A 24,287-nucleotide genomic window follows, 5' to 3' on the forward strand; every position below is an offset into this window, starting at 1 on the left:
AAATATATTTACTGAGTGTGGACTCTCTCTCTCTCTCTCTCTATATATATATATATATACTGTGTGTAATATATATAGTATGGGTGGTTATATATAATATATAAAATGATTATAACAAATTTTATAGTATATATATATCAATTTGTATTATTTATATAAATTTAATACATATAAAATGTTACACTATATGTATTACTGATACTGTATTTATACTTCCAGTAGAAACAGTGCTATAAACAGTGCAATGATCAGAAAAAAGTGCCAAATCTAAAGCAGATCTTTCATTCTAAGGGCTTGAGTGACTGAAAATTGCTCAGTCCTGTCCAACTCTTTGGGATCCCATGGATTATAGTCCATGGAATTCTCCAGGCCAGAATACTGGAGTGGGTAGGCTTTCCCTTCTCTAGGGGATCTTCCCAACCCAGGGATCGAAGCCAGGTCTCCCCCATTGCAAGCGGGTTCTTCACCAACTGAGCCACAAGGGAAGCCCAAGAATACTGGAGTGGGTAGCTTATTCCTTCTCCAGCGGATCTTCCCGACACAGGAATAGAACCGAAGTCTCCAGCATTGCAGGCGGATTCTTTACCAAGTGAGCTATCAGGGAAGCCCTCATTCTAGGGGACAAGATGATAAAAAAGATAAATTATATACAATGCTTGGTTAAGGGCAAGAACTAAGGAGAAAAATAACATACAAAAAGAAGAAAGGAATGGACAAGGGGATCTGTGGTACAGTTTTAGTTAAGGTACCAGGGAAGGCGGAGTTCACTCGTAAACTGGATCAAAGTAAGGACTGAGGGCCGCATTCTGAGAGAAAACAAAAGAAAAGGCTTTAGGAATCAAAAAGATCCGGAATGAGGCGAGGAAGTGAAAGGAAATTCGGTCAGAGAGGAACAGTGAGCCGAGTAAGTTGAACGCATTGGGGAGGAAAGAAGGAAACAAAAATATAGCACAGCCTAAACAATGATGTTACTTTTTACATTTGGTTAAAAAAAAACTGTGTGAACTATGACGAAACTCTTAATGAGGAGACTCTCACCTCAGCTTCCCTTCAGAGAGGGACAGTGTTCCCCGCCCCTAAACAGGGATTTTGTTACTATAGCTTTTGATTGGCCCGGTGTAGGCGCGTGCTCTGCGCCTATTGGCCCGCGGCCCTGTCCCGGGACGAGTAGCCATCTTGGGTCCCTTCCATACTGCACAGGCATCTGGGAGTTGTAGTCCCTGCTCTGTTCTGTCCAGTCGCGGGACTTTTTGCCCTCTGCTCCCGGGAACGTCAGGCAGCCACCCCCGTGGGCACAAGCCCAGGCGCTGTTCCTGGCCCGCGCTCCCTCCCTCTGCCTTTACTTCTCAGCTGCCAAGATCTTGGAAGGTAGGGGCTGTGGGCAAGCCCAAGTCGAACAGCGTTTCTGTGGCGCAGGCCCGGGTTTCCACACGCGTCTGGTCATTACTCCGGCGGCCCAGTGGGGCGGAGTCTAACTGGGTCCTCTCAGCTAGTTGGGACGTGGTGGGGGTCTGTCCGGAGGACCTTCCCACGTCACCGAGGCTTTACATGGCTTGTTCCTGAGCACCGGCCCTAATCCTAACCTGCCCCTCTTCTGCTGTATTTTATAAGTGGGTAAACTGAGGCATGGGGTCACGCCAGCGATTCCAGGGAGGCCCCAGCTCCCGGCCCTGGTGGTGTAGTTGGCACTGGTCACTTTAGATGGTTTTCAGTTTCATTGTTAAGAAGCAGGACCTTCTGGTGCAACAGATAAGGGTCAGTGTTAAAACACCCAGCTTTTGGTTCCCACGGTGGAGGGGGGTGGTTTGAACACGTGTCCAGGAGAAGAGCCGAGCAGGGTACAGGGCAGGCAGTATTTTGGGAGACAGTTTTACATTTAGTATTTAAGAAACACAAAAAAATAATTCATTATAGGAGGAGAAAAATCAGGACTTTGTTGGACTTCCTTACATCTTTTTATGGCTTAATGTATGAAAACGTGGGCATTTTAAATGTATGTTCATGTAAGGGAAAAAAGGTCGGTCAGTGAAACTGGAGCTGGATTTGCAGTCTCCTCTCTAGGATGAAATTCTGCCTTTGCTGTATGACCAGCCACTCACAGTGCATACCGAAGAAAAAAGAGCTCAATGCTCCCTGCCCAAGTGGCCTAAGGAGCTGCCAAGGAGTTGAAATGTAAATGAAGTCTTGCCTGTGAAAGCTCGCCCCTTGCAAACTTACAGTTTTATTACTGTGGGTCTCTGAAAAACGTGCTGGAAACCAGCACAAAAAACAGCCAGAGGTTGTTTTAGAAAGGGTCTGTAACTTGCCGGGTCCCGGACTACCGCGGGCGGCCCCAACTCGCACCTGTTAAGGTGGTGTGCCTGAACTCTCCGCTTTCCGGCTCCATCTTCTCGCCGGTGGCCCGGACCGCGGAGGCTTCTGGGAGTTGCAGTCCGTCTTCTTTTCCCGGGGGGCTGGTACTCCACCTCGCAGCCTGCCATTTGGCGAGTGAGGTGTCTCCTGGTAGATGAAGTTTCACTTCAGCCGTTGCATGGAGCAGCTCCTTGACTTGGAACTACAGCTTCCACTTGGCGCTGCGTTTTTGGCTGCCAATCTTGAGCCGAGTCTACTGAGAAAGGTTTAGTAAAAATGTGTTTTTGTTGATTGTTTACGTTCTTCCAAGTACTAAGTATAGGAGATTATTTTATACGCTCTTCTAAGTATATTAGGTAGGGATTATGCATGTTTGCAAATAGTGAATACTATATCTTACATTTGTAGATGAGTAAAAAATACTTGCAAAGATGAATTGCGGTCACACATCTAGTAATAAAATGTAATATCATAAATAGACATTATTTTTAGTTATTATAGTTTAATCTTCACAAGAGCTATATGAGAGGAGCGGCCATTGGCATGTGCATTTTCCGTGTTAGAAATCTAAGGCTACGAAAATTAAGCAGCGTGGCGAAGTTAACTCATCTAGGGAATCAGTTCAGTTCAGTTCAGTCGGTCTGTCGTGTCCGATTCTGTGACCCCAGGGGACCCATGAACTGCAGCGTGCCAGGCTTCCCAATCCATCACCAACTTGCCGAACTTGCTCAAACTCATGTGCATTGAGTCGGTAATGCCAACCAACCATCTTATCCTCTGTTGTCCCCTTCTCCTCTTGCTTGTGAATAGAAGTGAATAGAAGTACCAACACTGTAACCCTGTCTTCTTGACAGTCTCTGCTTAGAAAACCGTACAGGGAGCCAGCCCATCCATTGAGAGTATGGAATTTGGAATCTTTCCATTATACCATGTTGTCTCTGTAGTTAGACACCAAATGGTATTGCTTCATTTATCTGAGGCAAAAATCTTAGAACAGTTCCTGGCATATAGTACATGTTTCACAAATGTTAGCTATAAATAGTTTTATAATACCTTTATTTTAGAGAACAGGTAACTGGCCCAGGTAGTAAAGCAGTTTGCCAGAGGTTACACAGTCGGTTTGTGTCAGACATCAGACTAGACCTAAATGTCTTCTTTCCAAGTCCTGGGTTATTTTCATTCTACTAACAGTCAACTAGCAGGAACACCAGATGTGAAGCTGATAACGGTTTCTCTCCTAATTTGTTCTTTTAGGCCACAGACCAGTACCAATTGTTCTAAAGTCTTGTTTCTTATTATTGGTCAGGTCAGTTCAGTTCAGTCGCTCAGTGGTGTCCAACTCTTTGTGACCCCAAGAATCGCAGCACGCTAGGCCTCCCTGTCCAACACCAACTCCCGGAGTTTACTCATGTCCATCAAGTCGGTGATGCCATCCAGCCATCTCATCCTCTGTCGTCCCCTTCTCCTCCTGCCCCCAACCCCTCCCAGCATCAGAGTCTTTTCCAATGAGTCAACACTTTGCATGAGGGGGCCAGGTACTGGCGTTTTCAGCTTCAGCATCAGTCCTTCCAATGAACACCTAGGACTGATCTCCTTTAGGATGGACTGGTTGGATCTCCTTGCAGTCCAAGGGACTCTCAAGAGTCTTCTTCAACACCATAGTTCAAAAGCATCAATTCTTCGGCTCTCAGCTTTCTTCACAGTCCAACTCTTACATCCATACATGACCACTGGAAAACCATAGCCTTGACTAGATGGACTTTGTTGGCAAAGTAATGTTTCTGCTTTTGAATATGCTGTCTAGGTTGATCATAATTTCCTTCCAAGGAGTTCAGTTCAGTTCAGTTGCTCAGTTATGTCCGACTCTTTGCGACCCCATGAATCGCAGCACGCCAGGCCTCCCTGCCCATCAGCAACTCCCGGAGTTCACTCAGACTCACATCCATTGAGTCACTGATGCCATCCAGCCATCTCATCTTCTGTTGTCCCCTTCTCCTCCTGCCCCCAATCCCTCCCAGCATCAGAGTCTTTTCCAATGAGTCAACTCTTCACATGAGGTGGCCAAAGTACTGGAGTTTCAGCTTTAGCATCATTCCTTCCAAAGAAATCCCAGGGCTGATCTCCTTCAGAATGGACTGGTTGGATCTCCTTGCAGTCCAAGGGACACTCAAAGAGTCTTCAACACCACAGTTCAAAAGCATCAATTCTTCAGCACTCAGCTTTCTTCATAGTCCAACTCTCACATCCATACATGACTACAGGAAAAACCATAGCCTTGACTAGATGGACCTTAGTCGGCAAAGTAATGTCTCTGCTTTTGAATATGCTATCTAGGTTGGTCATAACTTTTCTTCCAAGGAGCAAGCATCTTTTAATTTCATGGCTGCAGTCACCATCTGCAGTGATTTTGGAGCCCCCCAAAATAAAGCCTGACACTGTTTCCACTGTTTCCCCATCTATTTCCCATGACGTGATGGGACCGGATGCCATGATCTTCATTTTCTGAATGTTGAGCTTTAAGCCAACTTTTTCCCTCTCCACTTTCACTTTCATCAAGAGGCTTTTTAGTTCCTCTTCACTTTCTGCCACAGGGTGGTGTCATCTGTCATCTGGTGTTATTGATATTTCTCCAGGCAGTCTTGATTCCAGCTTGTGCTTCTTCCAGTCCAGCGTTTCTCATGATGTACTCTGCATAGAAGTTAAATAAACAGGGTGACAATATACAGCCTTGACGTACTCCTTTTCCTATTTGGAACCAGTCTGTTGTTCCATGTCCAGTTCTAACTGTTGCTTCCTGACTTGCATATAGGTTTCTCAAAAGGCAGGTCAGATGGTCTGGTATTCCCATCTCTCTTTCAGAATTTTCCACAGTTTATTGTGATCTACATAGTCAAAGTCTTTGGCATAGTCAATAAAGCAGAAATATATGTTTTTCTGGAACTCTTGCTTTTTCCATGATCCAGCCGATGTTGGGAATTTGATCTCTGGTTCCACTGCCTTTTCTAAAACCAGCTTGAACATCTGGAAGTTCACGGTTCATGTATTGCTGAAGCCTAGCTTGGAGAATTTTGAGCATTACTTTACTAGCATGTGAAAGTGAAAGTGATTTCGCTCAGTCGTGTCTGAGTCTTTGCAACCCCATGGACTGTAGCCTACCAGCCTCCTCCCTCCATGGGATTTTCCAGGCAAGAGTACTGGAGTGGGTTACTAGCATATGAGATGAGTGCAATTGTGCGGTAGTTTGAGCATTCTTTGGCATTGCCTTTCTTTGGGATTGGAATGAAAACTGACCTTTTCCAGTCTTGTGGCCACTGCTGAGTTTTGCAAATTTGCTGGCGTATTGAATGCAGCACTTTCACAGCATCATCTTTCAGGATTTGAAATAGCTCAACTGGAATTCCATCACCTCCACTAGCTTTGTTCGTAGTGATACTTTCTAAGGACCGCTTGACTTCATATTCCAGGATGTCTGGCTCTAGGTGAGTGATCATACCATCGTGATTATCTTGGTTATGAAGATCTTTTTTGTACAGTTCTGTGTATTCTTGCCACCTCTTCTTTATATCTTCTGCTTCTGTTAGGTGCCTACCATTTCTGTCCTTTATCAAGCCTATCTTTGCATGAAATGTTTCCTTGGTATCTCTAATTTTCTTGAAGAGATCTCCAGTCTTTCCCATTCTGTTGTTTTCCTCTATTTCTTTGCATTGATCGCTGAGGAAGGCTTTTTATGTCTCCTTGCTATTCTTTGGATCTCTGCATTCAGATGCTTATATCTTTCCTTTTCTCCTTTGCTTTTCGCTTCTCTTCTTTTCACAGCTATTTGTAAGGCCTCCCAGACAGCCTTTTTACTTTTTTGCATTTCTTTTCCATGGGGATGGTCTTGATCCCTGTCTCCTGTACAATGTCACAAACCTCTGTCCATAGTTCATCAGGCACTCTGTCTATCAGATCTAGTCTGTTAAATCTATTTGTTACTTCCACTGTATAATCATAAGGGATTTGATTTAGGTCATACCTGAATGGTCTAGTGGTTTTCTCTACTTTCTTCAATTTAAGTCTGAATTTAGTAATAAGGAGTTCATGATCTGAGCCACAGTCAGCTCCCGGTTTTGTTTTTGCTGCATGTATAGAGCTTCTCCATCTTTGGCTGCAAAAAATATTATCAATCTGATTTCGGTGTTGACCATCTGGTGATGTCCATGTGCAGAGTCTTCTCTTGTGTTGTTGGAAGAGGGTGTTTGCTATGAGCAGTGTGTTTTCTTGGCAAAACTCTATTAGCCTTTGCCCTGCTTCCTTCCGTATTCCAAGGCCAAATTTGCCTGTTACCCCAGATGTTTCTTGACTTCCTACTTTTGCATTCCAGTCCCCTATAATGAAATGTGGCCCCATACCCCATGGCTTAGTTTCATTGAGTTAGACAAGGCTGTGGTCCGTGTGATCAGATTGACTAGTTTTCTGTGATTATGGTTTCAGTGTGTCTGACTTCTGATGCCCTCTCACAACACCTACCATCTCACTTGGGTTTCTCTTACGTTGGACGTGGGGTATCTCTTCAGGGCTGCTCCAGTAAAGTGCAGCTGCTGCTCCTTACCTTGGTCAAAGGGTACCTCCTCATGTCTGCTCCTCCTGACCTTGAACGTGGAGTAGCTCCTCTTGGCCCTCCTTGTGCCCGCTCTTGTCATTGGTAAGGTTGTAATATTTCATTAATTCAATAAATGTTTTTTGAGTATTTTTATATGCTTATCTCTCTTTAGATATAGGGCCTCATGGATGAAAAGCAGCTAAGGGGTAGGGCTAGAATGACCTTATAATCTAATTAACTTTTTCATTTTAAAAATCAGGGAAGTAAAAAAAAAATGAGGAGAGTGAGGTATATCATGTTTCACAGTCCTCATCTCATGCCTTTGTCAGAAATATTCTGTCTGCAAGGAGACAGGGTTCTGCAGGCTCAGAGTCCTATAATAGTAGTAGCGATGTTAGTCGTTCATTCGTGTCCTACTCTTTTCGATCCCATGGACTGTAGCCTGCCAGGCTCCTCTGTCCATGGGACTCTCTAGGAAGAATACTGGAATAGATTGCCATTTCCTTCACCAGGGGATCTTCCCAACCCAGGGATCAAACCTGGGTCTCCTGCATTGTAGGCAGATTCTTTACTGTCTGACCATGAGGGAAGCCCCCATAGTACTGTATGATGTAATCTTTTAGGCTCATGCTTTCTTTTACTTAGTTCCCTGGCCCTTGCCTTGTTCCTATAATTTTTGGTGGAATGCTTTAGGAAATATTTCTGTGTCCCTGTCTTTTTATGTACATGCAGCTTCAGGATGTTCCTTTTGTATTTTGGGAATTTAATCTTGTTTTGGCTGTTACTCTTTTCTCTTTTGTCCTTTGAGACGTGATAACAAAATCTGACATTGTGTTTGCATTCACATACATTTGAAATCTAATCCTTTAACACAGGTTATCATAAATGAACACGTGAGTTGTTTGAATTATACAAAACTTTTGTTTTAGAAGACACATTAGTCCTTTCAGTTATGTATTCACAGATAATAAAGTAGGTGACTCTCACCTCTCATGTATGAAAGATGGTTTCTGCATGATTAGATAATAAAGTAGCAGTTTTAGAGACTTCTCTGGTGGTTCAGTGGCTGAAATTCTCTGCTCCCAAAACAGGGGGCCCGAGTTCGTCCCCTGGTCAGGGAACTAGATCTTGCATGCCGCAACTGAGATCGAAGAGGCCACCTGCCACAGCTAAGACCATGCATAGCCAAATATTAATAAATACATACAAAAATTAAAGCAGCAGTTTTTAAAATTACTGGCTAAACCTTCCTGAGACAGTCACTATGGGACATGTTCTGCTTATCACCCCTGTACTACCAGCTTTTTTCTAAATGACAGTCTGATCAATCATCTTCCAGCATACTGCTTGACCACTGGTAGACACTGAAAAAGTATTTGTGGGATTGCATCCATAAGCACCTTTGAGCTCTGTTCTCACATTTCCCCCTTGAATCTCAGGTTTCTCTTTTAATGTTGAAATGCAGTTTTGAAATATAAGCTGTAGCAGGTTGCTTTCAATGTCTACATTGCAGAGAAAAATTTCAGCCTTTGAGGTCATCCTCTGAGGGACTGTTTCTTTGGGAATGTCCAGGTCTGTGACTTCTAAGATGAGAAAGTGATTCAAATAGCAAAACACAGAGAGTAGTCTGAAGGCCTGTGATTCAAATCCCAGCCCTGCCTCTTCAGCATGTTATTAAACTTTTGGTTTCCTCTTCTGTAAAATAGGGATAATAAGCACTTGTACCTTATAAAGTGATGATAAAGATTAAATAAGATAGTGTGTTTAAAGCTCTGAGTATATTTTCAGGCACTCAATAGCTTGCGTTCAATAGATGAATAGATCTTATTTTTGTTATTATTAATGTTAAGTTGTTTATGAAAATATATTTGCTCAAGATTTAAACTAGAGGTAGATCCCTATTTGATAAAAGTGTCTCATTTGTTTTCTTAGAGTAACAAGCTTGGCGAATACATATAAAATATGAAGTTAGGGCTTCCCTGGTGGTCTAGTGGTTGAGAATCTGCCTGCCAATGCAGGGCTTTGATTCCTGGTTGTTGAGGTTCCCACATGCCGCAGAGCAACTAAGCCCTGTGTGCCACAACTACTGAGCCAGTGCTCGGGAGCCCAGGAGCCACAGTTACTGAGCCCCTGCAACCATGGAAGGCCATGTGCCTACCGCCTGTGTTCCACAGCAAGAGAGGCCACTGCAGTGAGAAACCCATGCACTGCAACGAAGAGTAGACCCCCCCAGCCACAACTAGAGAAAGCCTGCATGCAGCGGCAAAGACCTGGTAGAACCAAAAATAAATAAATCTTTAGAAAAAAAAGTGTAGTTAACTGCAACTCTTGATGACCCATCTTGTCAGCCCAGTGAAACTCTCCTGTGTAGGCAGATAGTGAAGCTTTTGGCTCTGCATAGCCTGCTGAGAGGTGCCTGATCTCTGGTTTCATCTATATATGAAATCTTGGGTTGAAAAGCGGCTGACTGTCAATGGGGCCTTGTGTCCACTTCTAGAAAGGACTGGGCCTATCTCAGGAGCCTCAGGGTTAAAGTGAAGCAGTTGTCATCTAGCTGATGAGTAAGCCCAGGGCAATGGCCAACGGCAGTGCTGCTTTCTAAAGCTGACAACTTCAATAGTCACGAGGTTACTGACGGAAAAAGGGTTTACTCTTTTTCTTTTTGGCCAGGCAGCATGTGGGCTCTTAGTTCCCCCACTAGGCATTGAACTGACACTCCCTGCAGTGGAAACACAGAGATTTAACCCCTGGACCACCAGGGAAGTCCCAGAAAACTGGTGATATAGGGGACAGGAAAGGAGAAACAGAATGAGGATCATAGGGGACTTCCCTGGGGGTTCCGTGACTAAGATTCCACACTGTCAGTGCAAAGGGCCTGGGTTTACTCCCTGGTTTTCAGGGAATTAGATCCCGCATGCCACAACTAAGAGTCCTGTATGCCGCAACTAAAGATTCTACGTGCTGCAACTAAGGCCCAGCGCAGCCAATTAAATAAATATTAAAGCACCAACCACAAATGAAGATCATAGCAAGAGCAAAGAGAAGAGGAATGAAGGAAACAGTCAAGGCCCTCAGTCGAGTTATCTTAATGTAATTACTGAGCACATGTATCCTGCTTCTAGCTCTGTGCCAGGCACTGCACTGCTGTGTATTGGAGATACAGCCTTGAATGCTACTGATACAGAGGTGATCCTGGTTGTATATCCTAAGCAGTGAAGAACTTGAAGGGGAGAAGGAAGGAGGATAGAGTGTGTTGGGGTTTGATAAGCAGAAGGGTCTCTGTGCTTGGGAAATACAAATCATTGAAAGGCAGAGATGAGGCTGCAGAGGCAGGCATGGGTGATAGTTTGCAGAGCCCAGTTACCTGTATTGTAAAAGAATTCCAGACTTTTATTCAAAGGTATTTGTGAGACCATTTAAACATCTTTTTTTTTTTTTTAAAGTCATTCAGTTGTGTCCGACTTTTTGTGACCCCATGGACTAAACAGTCCACATTCAGGCCAGAATACTCGAGTGGGTAGCAGTTCCCTCTCCAGGGGATCTTCTCAACCCAGGGATCGAAGCCAGGTCTCCCTCTTTGCAGGAGGATTCTTTGCTAGCTGAGCCACCAGGGAAGCCCAAGAATACCTGAGTGGGTAGCCTATCCCTTCTCCAGGGGATCTTCCCAGCCCAGAAATGGAAGCGGGGTCTTCTGCATCGCAGGTGGATTCTTTACCAGTTGAGCTACCAGGGAAATCTTAAGGGGACAAATAAAATTATTTGATTTATTTTTTAAAGAGTTTGGGTGCAGTATATATGATGAATTTGTGTGAGGTCATAGTTGATGTGAGAAAAGCAGATAGGCCTGCGTTTTTTTAATGTGCATTTGAATCTCCTGCTAATTCTAAAATGCAGAGACTGATTCAGCAGATCTGGAATGGGCCAGAAATTCAGTGTTTCTAACAGGCTGATGCTGCTGGTCCGTGGACTATACTTTGAGTAGCAAGCAGGTACTTAAGAGACGCTTCAGTGTTCTAGGTGAGAGACTGTGGTGATTAAGAGAATGGACTCTAGAGAGCAGAAGTCCTGGATTCTAAACTTGGTTTTATCACTTACTTGCTGTTTGACATTGGGGAAAGTGACCTAATCTCTTTGAGCCTCAATTTCCTTATTCTCTGTGAAATGGGGGGGTAATAATTTCTGCTCCTTGAATCATGTTTTAAATTTTGAATGAGGTCACCCCTGGAAAGGGTTATTGTGCTTGATACAGTAATTGGCATTCAGTACATGGCAGCTTTGGTTTTATTCTCGGTGTTACTAGTAAAAAACCACATTTTGCATCCTGCTCCATGTTTCCTTATCATGTTTTGAATACTAGGTGAAATAGGTAGGCTTCCTTTAATTCTGCTGTTTTTGCTCATGTCTCACATGTGAAGTGCTGAACTTATTCCAATCATTTGTGAAAATTTGAGCTTTATGGGCAAAGAAGTATATTTCTTGCAGCAATTGACTCTGGATTTGATGGCAAAAAAATCTAAGCTCTTTCTAAATTTGAGGGAAAAATAAGGGAAAAGTGATTTGCTGGAGGGTTCAATACAATTTAAATATTACATATTTTGGGTGAATTTACATGTATCCTAAGGTTTTCTTATAATGATAAATAAGAAGGAAAAGAAAAGAAAATTGAGAAACTGGTTAAGAGGTTCACAAAAGGCACTCATTGACCATATTCTGGAACTTAAAAGACTCTGAATCATTTTGTGTTTACTAGTGTTCCTCATTATGGATTTACTTCTTTTTATTAACAATCAGAGTTCCATTAAAATTCAGTATATTTTTCAGTTTCTCAGGCTCACAGCTCTTGGAACTAAAACCCATCATAGATAATGTTGAAGTATCAGTGCTTCCTCGTGAGGTTTAATGCATGCATATTTTAGTTGCGCACAGGCTGGGGAGAGTATGGTCTGCAGTCATTTAATTGCTAAAGTTCGTTTTATGTGATAAGAACAAAATTTTTATTTTCTGCAAGACGTGAAGTCTCCTTTGTGTGTCTTCAGTTAAAAAAAAAAACCAAAAAACTCGCTGCTATTTTCCTCCACGTCCACTGCAGGACAGAACCTATTTGGTCATGTCAGTAGATGCTTGAGTGATGCCTCGAGGCTGGATTTTGTGTGTGTGCTTGGAGCCCTGAGGACAGGCAGAGGAAGGGGCTAGAACCTGCTAGAATAAGATTGTTTCTCTAAACCCTGAAGTGCCGTCAGTCTCTGTCCAGCCTCTTCCAGGAACAAGCCTAGTGCGGGAAGAGGTAGTAATTTGCAGGAGATCAGGGAAAAGCGGGAGAGAGAGACAGAGACACAGAGGGATACAGAGAGAGAAAGAGAAACAAATGCGGAGGGGATGGAAGGGGTAAATCAACAAGAGGATGCTTGGAAGGAGGGGAAGGGAAGGTTGTTTTTCGGTTTTTCATTCCACAAATATGTATGTAGATGGTGCCTCTGAGGTTGTGCTGGGCACAGCTTACATGGCTCTACACACAGAGAGGCCTGATTAATGTGAAGTGTTGATACCTTCATCAACAGGGAAGTGATGCTGGGGCCACAAAAACAACAGGTGGCTCCCAGTTGCTGGGTTCTGCCAGCTGAGGGGGTAAAAGCAAGGCCAGTAGACAGCGGCCACAGATAAATCCGCAGCTGAGGCCCTCTCTTGGCCTATGTCTGCAGGACAGAACATTTCCTCTAAGCATCTCTTGAACTTCCAACAAGGCAACAGACCAAGGTCTCCCTGGCCCAGAGGAATTAGCTCTGTTTGGCTTTCTAGTGCAGATGAAACAGCTGAGTCCAGCTCTTGTGTGTCAGGGCCTTCCTGGAATTATATGCAAGCATGGTTTGGCCAGAAGCTTCTGCACTTCTAGCTAAGCTCCCAGGTGCTGCAGATGTGGAACCATGGGTCACAGTTGGAATAGCAACTAGATCCTTGTAGCTTCCACTGTGTTGCCATACTATTTTTTTAAGTTAAAATAGAGTTGATTTACAATGTTAGGTTTATTTCTGCTCTACAGGAAAGTGATTCAGATATATATATATATATATATAGTGTCCGACTGTTTATGACCCTATGGATTGTAACCTACCAGACTCCTCTGTCCATGGGATTCTCCAGGCAAGAATACTGGAGTGGGTTGCCATTCCTTTCTTCAGGGGATCTTCCTAACCCAGGGATTGAACTCATGTCTCTTAGGTCTCCTGCATTAGCAATCAGATTCTTTACCATTAGCACCACCTGGGAAGTAGGTAAAATGTAACAATATTTATATATATAAATATTACATTCTTCAGTTCAGTCAGTCTCTGAGTTGTGTCTGACTCTTCACAACCCCATGGACTGCAGCACGCCAGGTTTCCCTGTCCATCAACAACTCCCGGAACTTACTCAAACTCATGTCCATTGAGTCAGTGACGCCATCTAACCATCTCATCCTCTGTTGTCCCCTTCTCCTCCCACCTTCAATCTTTCCCAGCATCAGGGTCTTTCCAGTGAGGCAGTTCTTCACATCAGGTGGCCAGAGTATTGGAGCTTCAGCTTCAGCATCAGTCCTTCCAATGAATATTCAGGACTGATTTCCTTTAGGATGGACTGGTTGGATCTCCTTGCAGTCCAAGGGACTCTCAAGAGTCTTCTCCAACACCACAGTTCAAAAGCGTCAGTTCTTCAGTGCTCAGATTTCCTTATAGTCCAACTCTCACATCCATACATGACTACTGGAAAAACCATAGCTTTGATCAGATGGACCTCTGTTGGCAAAGTAATGTCTCTGCTTTTTAATATGCTGTCTAGGTTGGTCATAGCTTTTCTTCCAAGGAGCAAGTGTCTTTTAAAAAATTTCATGGCTACAGTCAGCATCTGCAGTGATTTTGGAGCCTCCCAAAATAAAGTCCGTTACTGTTTCCACTGTTTCCCATTTGTTTGTCATGAAGTGATGGGACCAGATGCCATGATCTTAGTTTTCTGAATGTTGAGTTTTAAGCCAACTTTTTCACTCTCCTCTTTTACTTTCATCAAGAGACTCTTTAGTTCTTCTTTGCTTTCTTCCACAAGGGTGGTGTCATCTGCGTATCTGAGGTTATTGATATTTCTCCTGGCAGTCTTCATTCCAGCTTGTGCTTCATCCAGCCCAGCATTTCTCATGATTTCTCTGCATGTTAGTTAAATAAGTTAAATTATATTCTTATATATATATTTATATTTTTTTGTATTTTTTTCATTATGGTTTATCACAGAATATTGAATATAGTCCCCCATGCTATACAGTAGGACCTTGTTTTCTATCCATTCTATATATAATAGTTTGCATTTGCTAACCCCAAACTCCCACTCCATTCCTTTCCCACATCCCCTCCCCCTTGACAACCACAAGTCTGTTCTCGATGTTTATGAGTGCTTCTATTTCAGGAAAGTTCATTTATATCATATTTTAAATTCCACATGTAAGTGATATTATCTATTTGTCTTTCTGACTGACTTCGCTTAATGACTAGATCCATCTGTACTGCTGTAAATAACAGTGTTTCATTCTTTTTTATGGCTGAGTAGTATTCCATTGCCGGAGAAGGCAATGGCACCCCACTCCAGTACTCTTGCCTGGAAAATCCCATGGACGGAGGAGCCTGGTAGGCTGCAGTCCATGGGGTTGCTACGAGTCGGAGACGACTGAGCAACTTCACTTTCACTTTTCACTTTCATGCATTGGGGAAGGAAATGGCAACCCACTCCAGTGTTCTTGCCTGGAGAATCCCAGGGATGGCAGAGCCTGGTGGGCTGCCATCTATGGGGTCGCACAGAGTCGGACACGACGGAAACGACTTAGCAGCAGCAGCAGCAGCAGCAGCAGTATTCCATTACATATATGCACCACATCTTCTTTATCCACTCATCTGTCAATGAACACTTAGATTGTTTCCTTGTTTTGGCTGTTGTGCACAGTACTGCTGTGAACACAGGGGTGCATGTATCTTTTCAAATTATAGTTTTATTTGGATATATGCCCAAGAGTGGAATTATTGGATTGTATCATGACTCTATTTTTAGCTTTTTAAGGATTCCCCCTACTGTTCTTAATAGTGGCTGCACCAACTTACATTCCCACCAACAATGTAGGAGAGTTCTTTTTTCTCCACACTCTCTTCGGCATTTATTATTTGTAGACTTTTTGATGATTGCCGTTTGGCCAGTGTGAGGTGATACCTCATTTTAGTTTTAATTTGCATTTCTCTAATAATTAGGAGTGCTGAGCATCTTTTCATGTGCCTGTTGGCCATCTGTATATGTCTTCTTTGAAGGAATATCCTCTTAAACTTTTTTATATCTTTCATTTCAACTCTTAATTTTTGATCAGTGCCTCTCTTCCCTCTCAACTGTAAGCTCCATTAAGGCACAAGTCGTGGCTATTTTGCTGATGCTGCCTCCTCAGCATGTGGCCCCTGTGCAGGGTGTGTGGTCCATGTCAGGTCCTTGGGCTTCCCAGGTGGTGCTAGTGTTAAAGAACCTGCCTGCCAGTGCAGAAGACGTAAGAGACCTGGGTTTAATCCTGGGTCAGGAAGATCCCCTGGAGGAGGGCATGGAAACCCACTCCAGTACTCTTGCCTGGAGAATCCCCTGGACAGAGGAGCCTAGTGGGCTGCAGCCCATAGGGTCACAAAGAGTCGGACACGAGTGAAGCAACTAGCACACACGCACACCAGGTCCCTAATTTGGAGTTCAGTGTTGTACTTTGCACTGAACCACGTGACTTTTGGCCATCCTCTATTCCTTCTCTGGTTAGCCAAGTCCTGGTTGCATGGGGAGTATCAGTTCAGTTCAGTGGCACAGTTGTGTCCAGCTCTTTGTGAGCCCATGGACTGCAGCACGCCAGGCTTCCCTGTTCATCAACAACTCCTGGAACTTACTCAAACTCATGTCCATTGAGTCAGTGATGCCATCCAACCATCTCATCCTCTGTTGTCCCCTTCTCCTCCCACCTTCAATCTTTCCCAGCATCAGGGTCTTTTCCAGTGAGTCAGTTCTTCACGTCAGGTGGCCCGAGTATTGGGGTTTCAGCTTCAGCATCAGTCCTTCCAATGAATATTCAGGACTGATTTCCTTTAGGATGGACTGGTTGGATCTCCTTGCAGCCCAAGGGACTCTAAAGAGCCTTCTCCAACACATGCTTCTCTAAAGCATCTGTTCTTCGGCGCTCAGCTTTCTTTATGATCCATCTCTCACATCCATACATGACTACTGGAAAAACCATACCTTTGATCGGATGGACCTTTGTCGACAAAGTAATGTCTCTGCTTTTTAGTATACTATCTAGGTTGGTCATAGCTTTTCTTCGAAGGAGCAAGTGTCTTTTAATTTTGTGGCTGCAGTCAGCATCTGCAGTGATTTTGGAGCCCCCCAAAATAAAGTCTGTCACTGTTTCCATTGTTTCTGCATATATTTGCCATCAAATGATGAGACTGGCTGCCATGATCTTTGTTTTTTGAATGTTGAGTTTTAAACTAGCTTTTTTACTTTCCTCTTTCACTTTCATCAAGACAATATACAGCCTTGACGTACTCCTTTCCCAATTTGGAACCAGTCCATTGTTCCATGTCCGATTCTAACTGTTGCTTTTTGACCTGCATATAGATTTCTCAGGAGGCAGGTCAGGTGGTCTGGTATTGCCATATCTTTAAGAATTTTCCACAGTTCGTTTTGATCCACACAGTCAAAGGCTTTGGTGTAGTCAATAAGGCAAAAGTAGTTGTTTTTCTGGAACTCTCTTGCTTTTTCTGTGATCCAACAGATGTTGGCAATTTGATCTCTAGTTCCTCTGCCTTTTCTAAACGTAGCTTGACATCTGGAAGTTCTCGGTTCGTGTACTATTGGACCCTGGCTTGGAGAATTTTGAGCATTACTTTGCTATCATAATTGCAGTTGTGCGGTAGTTTGAACATTCTTTGGCACTGCCTTTCTTTGGGATTGGAATGAAAACTGACCTTTTCCAGTCCTGTGGCCACTGCTGAGTTTTCCAGATTTGGTGGCATATTGAGTGTAGCACTTTCACAGCGTCATCTTTCAGGATTTGAAACAGCTCAACTGGAATTCCATCACCTCCACTAGCTTTGTTTGTAGTGATGCTTCCTAAGGCCCACTTGACTTTGCATTCCAGGATGTCTGGCTCTAGGTGAGTGATCATACCATCATGGTTATCTGTGTCATTGAGATCTTTTTTGTACAGTTCTTCTGTGTATTCTTGCCACCTCTTCTTAATATCTTCTGCTTCTGTTAGGTGCCTACCATTTCTGTCCTTTATTGAGCCCATCTTTGCATGAAATGTTCCCTTGGTATCTCTAATTTTCTTGAAGAGATCTCTGTAGTCTTTCCTATTCTGTTGTTTTCCTCTATTTCTTTGCATTGATGGCTGAGGAAGGCTTTCTTATTTCTTCTTGCTATTGTTTGGAACTCTGCATTCAGATGGGTATATCTTTCCTTTTCTCCTTTGCTTTTCACTTCTCTTCTTTTCTCAACTATTTGTAAGGTCTCATCAGACAACCACTTTGCCTTTTTGCATTTCTTTTTCTTGGGGATGGTCTTGATCACTTTTTTGTGTACAGTGTCACAAACCTTCATCCATAGTTCTTCAGGCTCTCTGTCTTATCAGATCTAATCCCTTGAATCTATTTGTCACTTCCACTGCATAATCATAAGGGATTTGATTTAGGTCATACCAGAATGGGGAGTATAGTAAGTAAAATCTACAGCAGTCTCAGACCTGAGTTCTTCTTATCATTTCTCTGAATGTGTACAGAAATTCATTTCCTCTCTTTATTGGAGATTACACCTTGTATATTGTGTTAATATTGTCTCTTTTCCCTCTTGAGAAAGTTTGCTCCCCGAGGGCAGGGACCTCATTGGTCCTATCCCCTGGCCCATGGTAGACAGAATGAGTTTTGGCTCCTCATTACCATCAAGATCTGAAAGTCTGGGTCATGCTGTGGCTGCTGCTCCAAACAGATGGGTCATTGATGTTGTACAGATAATAGGAATTGTCAAATGCTGGGGAGTCAAGGAGGGGCTCATAGGGAGGGAGTATGGAGAGGAGACTACTGTCTGGTTCTGAGCGCTGACTGCTGGCTTTGCTTCTCATTAGCTGTGTAATCTTGAGCAAAGTACTCAACCTCTCTGAGTCTCGTTTTTCTGTAAAACAAAGATGATAATACTACATAACTCTTCAGAGTTTTTGTGAGGATTCAGTGAGATGTGTTGATATAAAAACTGCCTTGCACAGTGCCTGATGAGTAGTCAGCACTCAATAAATTACCCGTGGGCACTGTCATTAAATCTAGAATTTTGCTCTGTCTACTTCCTGGCAAGTAGTTATCCTAGTTTTCACTTTGAAGGTCATAGCTAGATGTTTCTCATTTTATTGTGTTTTGGGGGGAAGTCTCATATTTGGCAATGAAATAGATGGAGAGGCTAGTGGTTCTGGCCATATAAGGTTTACCAAAAATGTTGGTGAACAACTCTCTAGAATTCAGCACACAAAAAAATGAATGCTGGTTGATGTTCAATACAAAGAACTGTAAGTTAGAAAACACATCTACCATGCTGTAATATTTAAATGCCTTCTCACTTGAGAAGTGAGACACTTAAGATTCTCATTAGCCCAACATCAGAAAAATGATAAATATTAATATTTGTCATCAAAGGAAAGCTTAGAAATCAAAGCGGAGCAAACAACTGTTGTATTTCAACGATTACATAATCCTGAATGAATTTTAATTCAGCACCTCCGAAAGTCTCTTTTTAAGATTTCTGTGTAAGGCAGTTTGTTTTTATCCAGTACACAAACTAGGAGATGTGCATTTAGTCAGAAAAAATTCAGGGGATTTGCTGATTCAAAGACCTGGGCTTTGTTATGTTTTATGTCTGTAAGGGAGACCTAGATACGCCTGAGCCAATCCTTCTCCATTGATCTTTATCTATTTTAGGAGAAGCATGTTGGGAAGTTGGCTCTGGGTAGATTATGGAAGGGCACCAGGGTGCCTCCTGGCTTTGCTTCTCTACTCTATCTAGTTCTGAATGTGCCAGGACCATGTACATCATCCCACATGGTCAGGAGGGAGCAGAGGGAGAGATGACAGACTGGTGCCATCACCCTGCAGCTGTCAGGGTCCCCCCTTCCTGCTTTCAGGGTCTGAGATTGGCTGACTCAGCGTGAGAGAGCCTCATCACGTCACCACAAAAACACAGTCCTGGTGGAGGTTGGGAGACCTGGGTTTTAGTTCTGGCTCTTTCACTGCCTTATGCAAGTTCTGTCCTCTCTCTCTCTGGGCCTCCCTTTCCACACCTTTCAAGTGAGGGACTTGGATCTGTTAATTCTGAAGTCCTGGGCTCTCCAATATCCTTTGACCAGGCGGAGAGCTTCAGGGATCTGATAAGCCTTCCCGCTACCCTCTGCCAAGGGGCATTTGCCTGGCGAGGCACTCTTTGGGGCCAGATAGACCTGCATCTTGCCTTAGCTAATTTACTTAAGTACTCAGTTTTCTCATCCACTAAATGGAAATAGTACAAGGTTGTTGTAAATAGGAGATGATTGTGAAAGCATTCAGTGCTGAGGAATTTAATGATGCTGCTGTTTTGATGTTATTATTATGTTATTATGTTGTTACTGTAATTATTATGTTTATATCTTGACTCAGCACTTTCCTGTCTCTTTATGGTTCAGTTTTTTCTTTCTAAAAAATAGAGATAATAAGAGAATCTATCTTATTGGTTAATTGTGAGCGTTAAATGAGATAATACATGAAAACACATGGGATGCTTCCTGGTATAAAATACCAGATACATAGTAGCAGTTATTTTAGCTATCATTTTTTAAAAAAGTTAGTTGCAATATCTTAAAAAAAGAACTAGATAAGAAAAGGTGATTGGGGTTAATTACCTTCTCTAATACACATGCTGAAGCACATTTCCCAGTTGTCTAAAAGATTCCATGTTTTCCCTAAGCATCTCATTTATCATAGGGAACAGTAAATAAATAATGTCAAAACTGTACTTAGGAGTAAACTATATGTATCCAACATGAGCTCTTAAACCTGGATGCTATAGTCTCTTTAACATCAAATGTTCCATATACATACACAGGAAACAAAAACACTAATTGGAAAAGATATCTACATTCCCATGTTCATAGCAGCATTATGTATAATAGCCAAGATATGGAAACAACCAAAGTGGCCATTGGTGGATGAATAGATAAAGAAATTGTGGTATTATAATATAATGGAATATTATTCAGGCATAAAAAATGAAGAAATTCTACCATTTCTGATACATTAATGGATCTTGAAGGCATTATATGAAGTGAAATAAAGTCAGATAGACACAAATCCTGTATGATCTTATTTACATGTGGAATGTTAAAAAAAGAAAAAAAGGCAAGCTGTACCCCTCCCCCACTGCAAACCTACACCAAACTCACAGGACAAGATCAGATTTGTTGTTATCAAAGGTACAAACTTCAATTGTATGATAAAAATTAGGGTTGTAATGTAGAACATGATGATTATAGTTGGCAGAGCTCTATGGTTTATGGGAAGATTTTTAATAGAATAGACACTAAGTTCTCATCGCAAGGAGAAATTTTTTTTTTCTTTTTATTGTATTTTTATGAGATGATGGACGCTATCTAAATCTACTTATGGTTATCATTTCACAGTAGATGTAAATCAGACCACCATGCTGTACACCTTAAATTCATACAGTGATATATATCAATTACTTCTCAATAAAACTGGGAGCAAAGGTAATATGTATACAGTGGAGAAATGGAGAAATAGAAGACAACTAAAATAGTGGAACATGGTACTTCTGGGATGACAGCTGGAAAGTCGGAAGAAATGAAGCAAGAGATTTTTTTCCCCCCTAAAGTCTATGTATTTCCATTTGAGCTAAACCATTTAAACTATTAATTAATAAGAATTATTTTGCTAAAAGTGAAAAACAAAAAAACTAATGTTCCAGGTCCATGATGTATGTCCACATATGGATGACATATATTAGTTAGAAGAGACCTTACTTTTTATCAGGTTACTGTGGGCCAGACCCTAAACTAAGCCTTTGTGGGGATTCTCTCATTTCATCCTCACAGCAACTCTAGGGAATAGATACTCTTCTCTATTTTTTACAGAAGAGAAAACTGAAACAGAGAGGTTAGATATAGGCTTCAGGACACCCAGCTGGCAAGTGGTAGTGCTGACACGTGGACCCATGTCATTTGACATGGGAGAGAGCTTGAGCTATACCAGTCCTCAGCTAGTCAAGAGGTCAAACCTGCCGGGTGGCTACTCTTTCTGTATTAATGAAGTCTGATGGACCAAGACAAGGATATAAATGGACTTGCTTTTTACCAATGACATAGCAGATTAATATTCATTTTTATTATTTCCAGGATCGTTCCATTTCATGTAAGGGGATGAATTTCAATATGAAATAGACTTATTTAAGGAAACATCAATATTTTTCTCAAATTGGCAGCATCAAAACTATATTTATGGAATTAAAACATATTGCATTTATATAATGCAAATTCACTTGGAAACAAGATTTCTTTATCTCTTTCTGTAGCTTAGCTTGCAGCTGTTGGCATCAGTCTATTTTTAAAACAGAAAAATAAATTGTTCTTGTTAACTCCTTTGGGTCTGCAGACAAATGCTAGACAGAGTTACTGTCGGTGAGGTCAGCATCTTGGTCAGAGGGCCCAGATTATTCTATCAGAAGGTGCTATTTGAGAAAAAAACAAAAGCCAAAACTTTTCTTACCAACTGCATAAGAAAATTAATTCATTTTCAAAAATAAAAAAAAGACAAAAATGCTCAAAAAATAAAGTAATATTGGCATTTTGTCCCCTTATGATACCACTATCAATATTTTAATGAATACCCTTTCCATCTTTTTTTTATTGCATATGTGTATTTTTTCTGTTAGTTTTCTAAATTGGGATCACAGGTTATATATTGTTGTGTTACCTGTTTACTCATCAGTGTATTGTGATGTTCATTTTCCTATGTCACTAATGATTGTGAAGTACTCTTTCTGTTAGAACCTGCAACTTACCCTAATTGTTTAACAGTAGGTTTCCCCACCTCTGCTTCCAATATAAGTTTGTTGTTGTTTAGTCGCGAAGTTGTGTCTGCCTCTTTGCAACTCCATGGACTGTAGCCCACCAGGCTTCCTCTGTCCTTGGGATTCTCCAGGCAAGAATACTGGAGTGGGTTGCCATTTCCTCCTGCAGGGGATCTTCCTGATACAGGGATTGAACCCACATCTGAATTGGCAGGCATGATTTTTTAAATCACTGGGCCATCTGAGAAGCTCTCTGATGTATGTTAGTGAAGAATATTTGCATATATTTGTAGTCACATCTATGATTCTTTTCTTAAGATATATTCTCAGAATTGGAAATGCTGAGTTATATGGTATGCTGTAGGAGTAACTATTTGGTTTTGCTTCGCTGCAGGCAGTGATCCCTTTGCACCTAGAATCCCCACTAACAGCATCTCCTGGGCTCCGTTTTCCAGGAACTTCAGAGAAAAAACTACGGAGCAGGAAGCTGGTGGGACATTAACAACATCAGTCTTCAGATTCTACTCATGGATCAAAATAAACATGTTGGGTTTCTGGTACCAGCCTTAACATATCCTGTGTTTAATATTTTAACCATCAGCTCTGAATTCTTTCAGCTGCAAGTAACAGAAAACTTGACTTATGGTGGCTTTAAAAAGTAGGGAGTTATTTCTTCCACATAATAAGAAATTTGGGGGGCTTCTGTGATGGTTCAGTGGCTAAGACTATTTGCAATGCAGGAGGACTGGGTTCAATCCCTGATCAGGGAGCTAGATCCCACATGGTGCAACCAAGTGTTCTCACATGCCACAACTAAAGATCCCTCCTGCCTCAACTAAGACCCAGTGTAGCCAAATGAAAAAATAAAAAAAATATATATATATATTTATATATATAAAAGAAATTTGGAGAAGGCAATGGCAACCCACTCCAGTACTCTTGCCTGGAAAATCCCACGGACAGAGGAGCCTGGTAGGCTGCAGTCCATGGGGTCGCGAAGAGTCGGACATGACTGAGCGACTTCCCTTTCACTTTTCACTTTCATGCATTGGAGAAGGAAATGGCAACCCACTCCAGTGTTCTTGCCTGGAGAACCCCAGGGACGGCGGAGCCTGGTGGGCTGCTGTCTGTGGGGTTGCACAGAGTCGGACATGACTGACGTGGCTTAGCAGACTTAGCAGCAGAAAATAAATTTAGAAATGTGTGGTGGCTGTGGCTTTAGTTCAGCAGCTCAGAGATGTTAAGTAGAGTGTGTCTGCAGTGTTCTTGGTCTTTTCTAAATGGTCACAAGATGGCTGTGGGTGAGGCAGGTATCATGTTTGTGTTCTGGGAGTCAGGGAAGGGGTGTGAGACAGATGAATGAGACACATTTTTGATTCTGTGAGTTGTTAGCCTGAGTTTAGAAAGTGGTGCTTTTTTCTCTTTTTGCAGAAATAATATATGTTCATTATAGAAAATATATTTCACCTATAATCTTACCATCCAGAGGTAATCACTGCTGTCATTTTGGTGTTTATCTTTCTAGTTTAGTTAAAAATGCACAAAAAGTGGGATTTTTAAATTTATGTACTGCCTCATAACTGGCTTTTAAAATTGGCATCTATCTCACTGCCTTGCACTGGCTAGATGGTTTAAAGATTTCACTGCAAATTCTATGAATAATTTAAAAAATACACTATGCATATTATTTTTCTGTATCTCTGAGTAGTCTTTACACTCAGTATTTTATAGTATAATTTTTAACAGCTGCATATCCCACATTTGTTTGAATGTTTGATGATTTATTTCAATGAATTGCTATTATTTTACATGTAGATTTGAAAAAAAATTTAACTGTGACAAATAATATGCATTGAACATCTGTGTGTGTGTATGTGTACACAAATCTTATATCCTTAGATAAATTCCTTTCAGAAGTGAAATCAGTGGGCCCAAGGAAATGCCAGTTTTATGGTCCTTGATTTATATTATGAAACTGCCCTCTTCAAATGGACTATTTTACTTACTACCAGCAACGTGAGTTGTTATAACCTTGTTTTACTTTCTTATTTTTAATGGACATTTTTTTTTGAGTTGGTAGTATATTTGTCTGATTCAAAAACCTAAACAAAAGGCATAAAGTGAAATTTTACTCTTGTTCCTGTCCCCATACTCTCATGTCGGCCCCCATTTCTCTTATATGTTAACCACTGACTAGGTGTTTTTGCATCCTTTCAGTATTTTTTAA

General features: G+C 41.9%; 1 protein-coding gene across 7 annotated transcripts in view; it reads left to right on the forward strand.

Annotated features, from left to right (window-relative positions):
• Positions 1–1,213: 1,213 nt before the first annotated feature.
• FHIT (fragile histidine triad diadenosine triphosphatase) overlaps positions 1,214–24,287 on the forward strand; it is a 1,568,898-nt gene continuing 1,545,824 nt past the window's right edge. For 6 of the 7 annotated variants that reach the window (XM_060402023.1, XM_042235723.1, XM_060402025.1 and 3 more), the window contains exon 1: positions 1,214–1,368. The gene's annotated coding sequence lies outside the window, so the exon portion shown is untranslated. Of the gene's footprint in view, positions 1,369–2,458; positions 2,618–24,287 lie in introns of those variants that run through there. The other variant, XM_060402026.1, reaches the window with a different exon arrangement.

The sequence above is a fragment of the Ovis aries genome, chromosome 19 (genome assembly GCF_016772045.2).
Source record: "Ovis aries strain OAR_USU_Benz2616 breed Rambouillet chromosome 19, ARS-UI_Ramb_v3.0, whole genome shotgun sequence".
In the NCBI taxonomy this organism is placed as follows: Eukaryota; Metazoa; Chordata; class Mammalia; order Artiodactyla; family Bovidae; genus Ovis; species Ovis aries.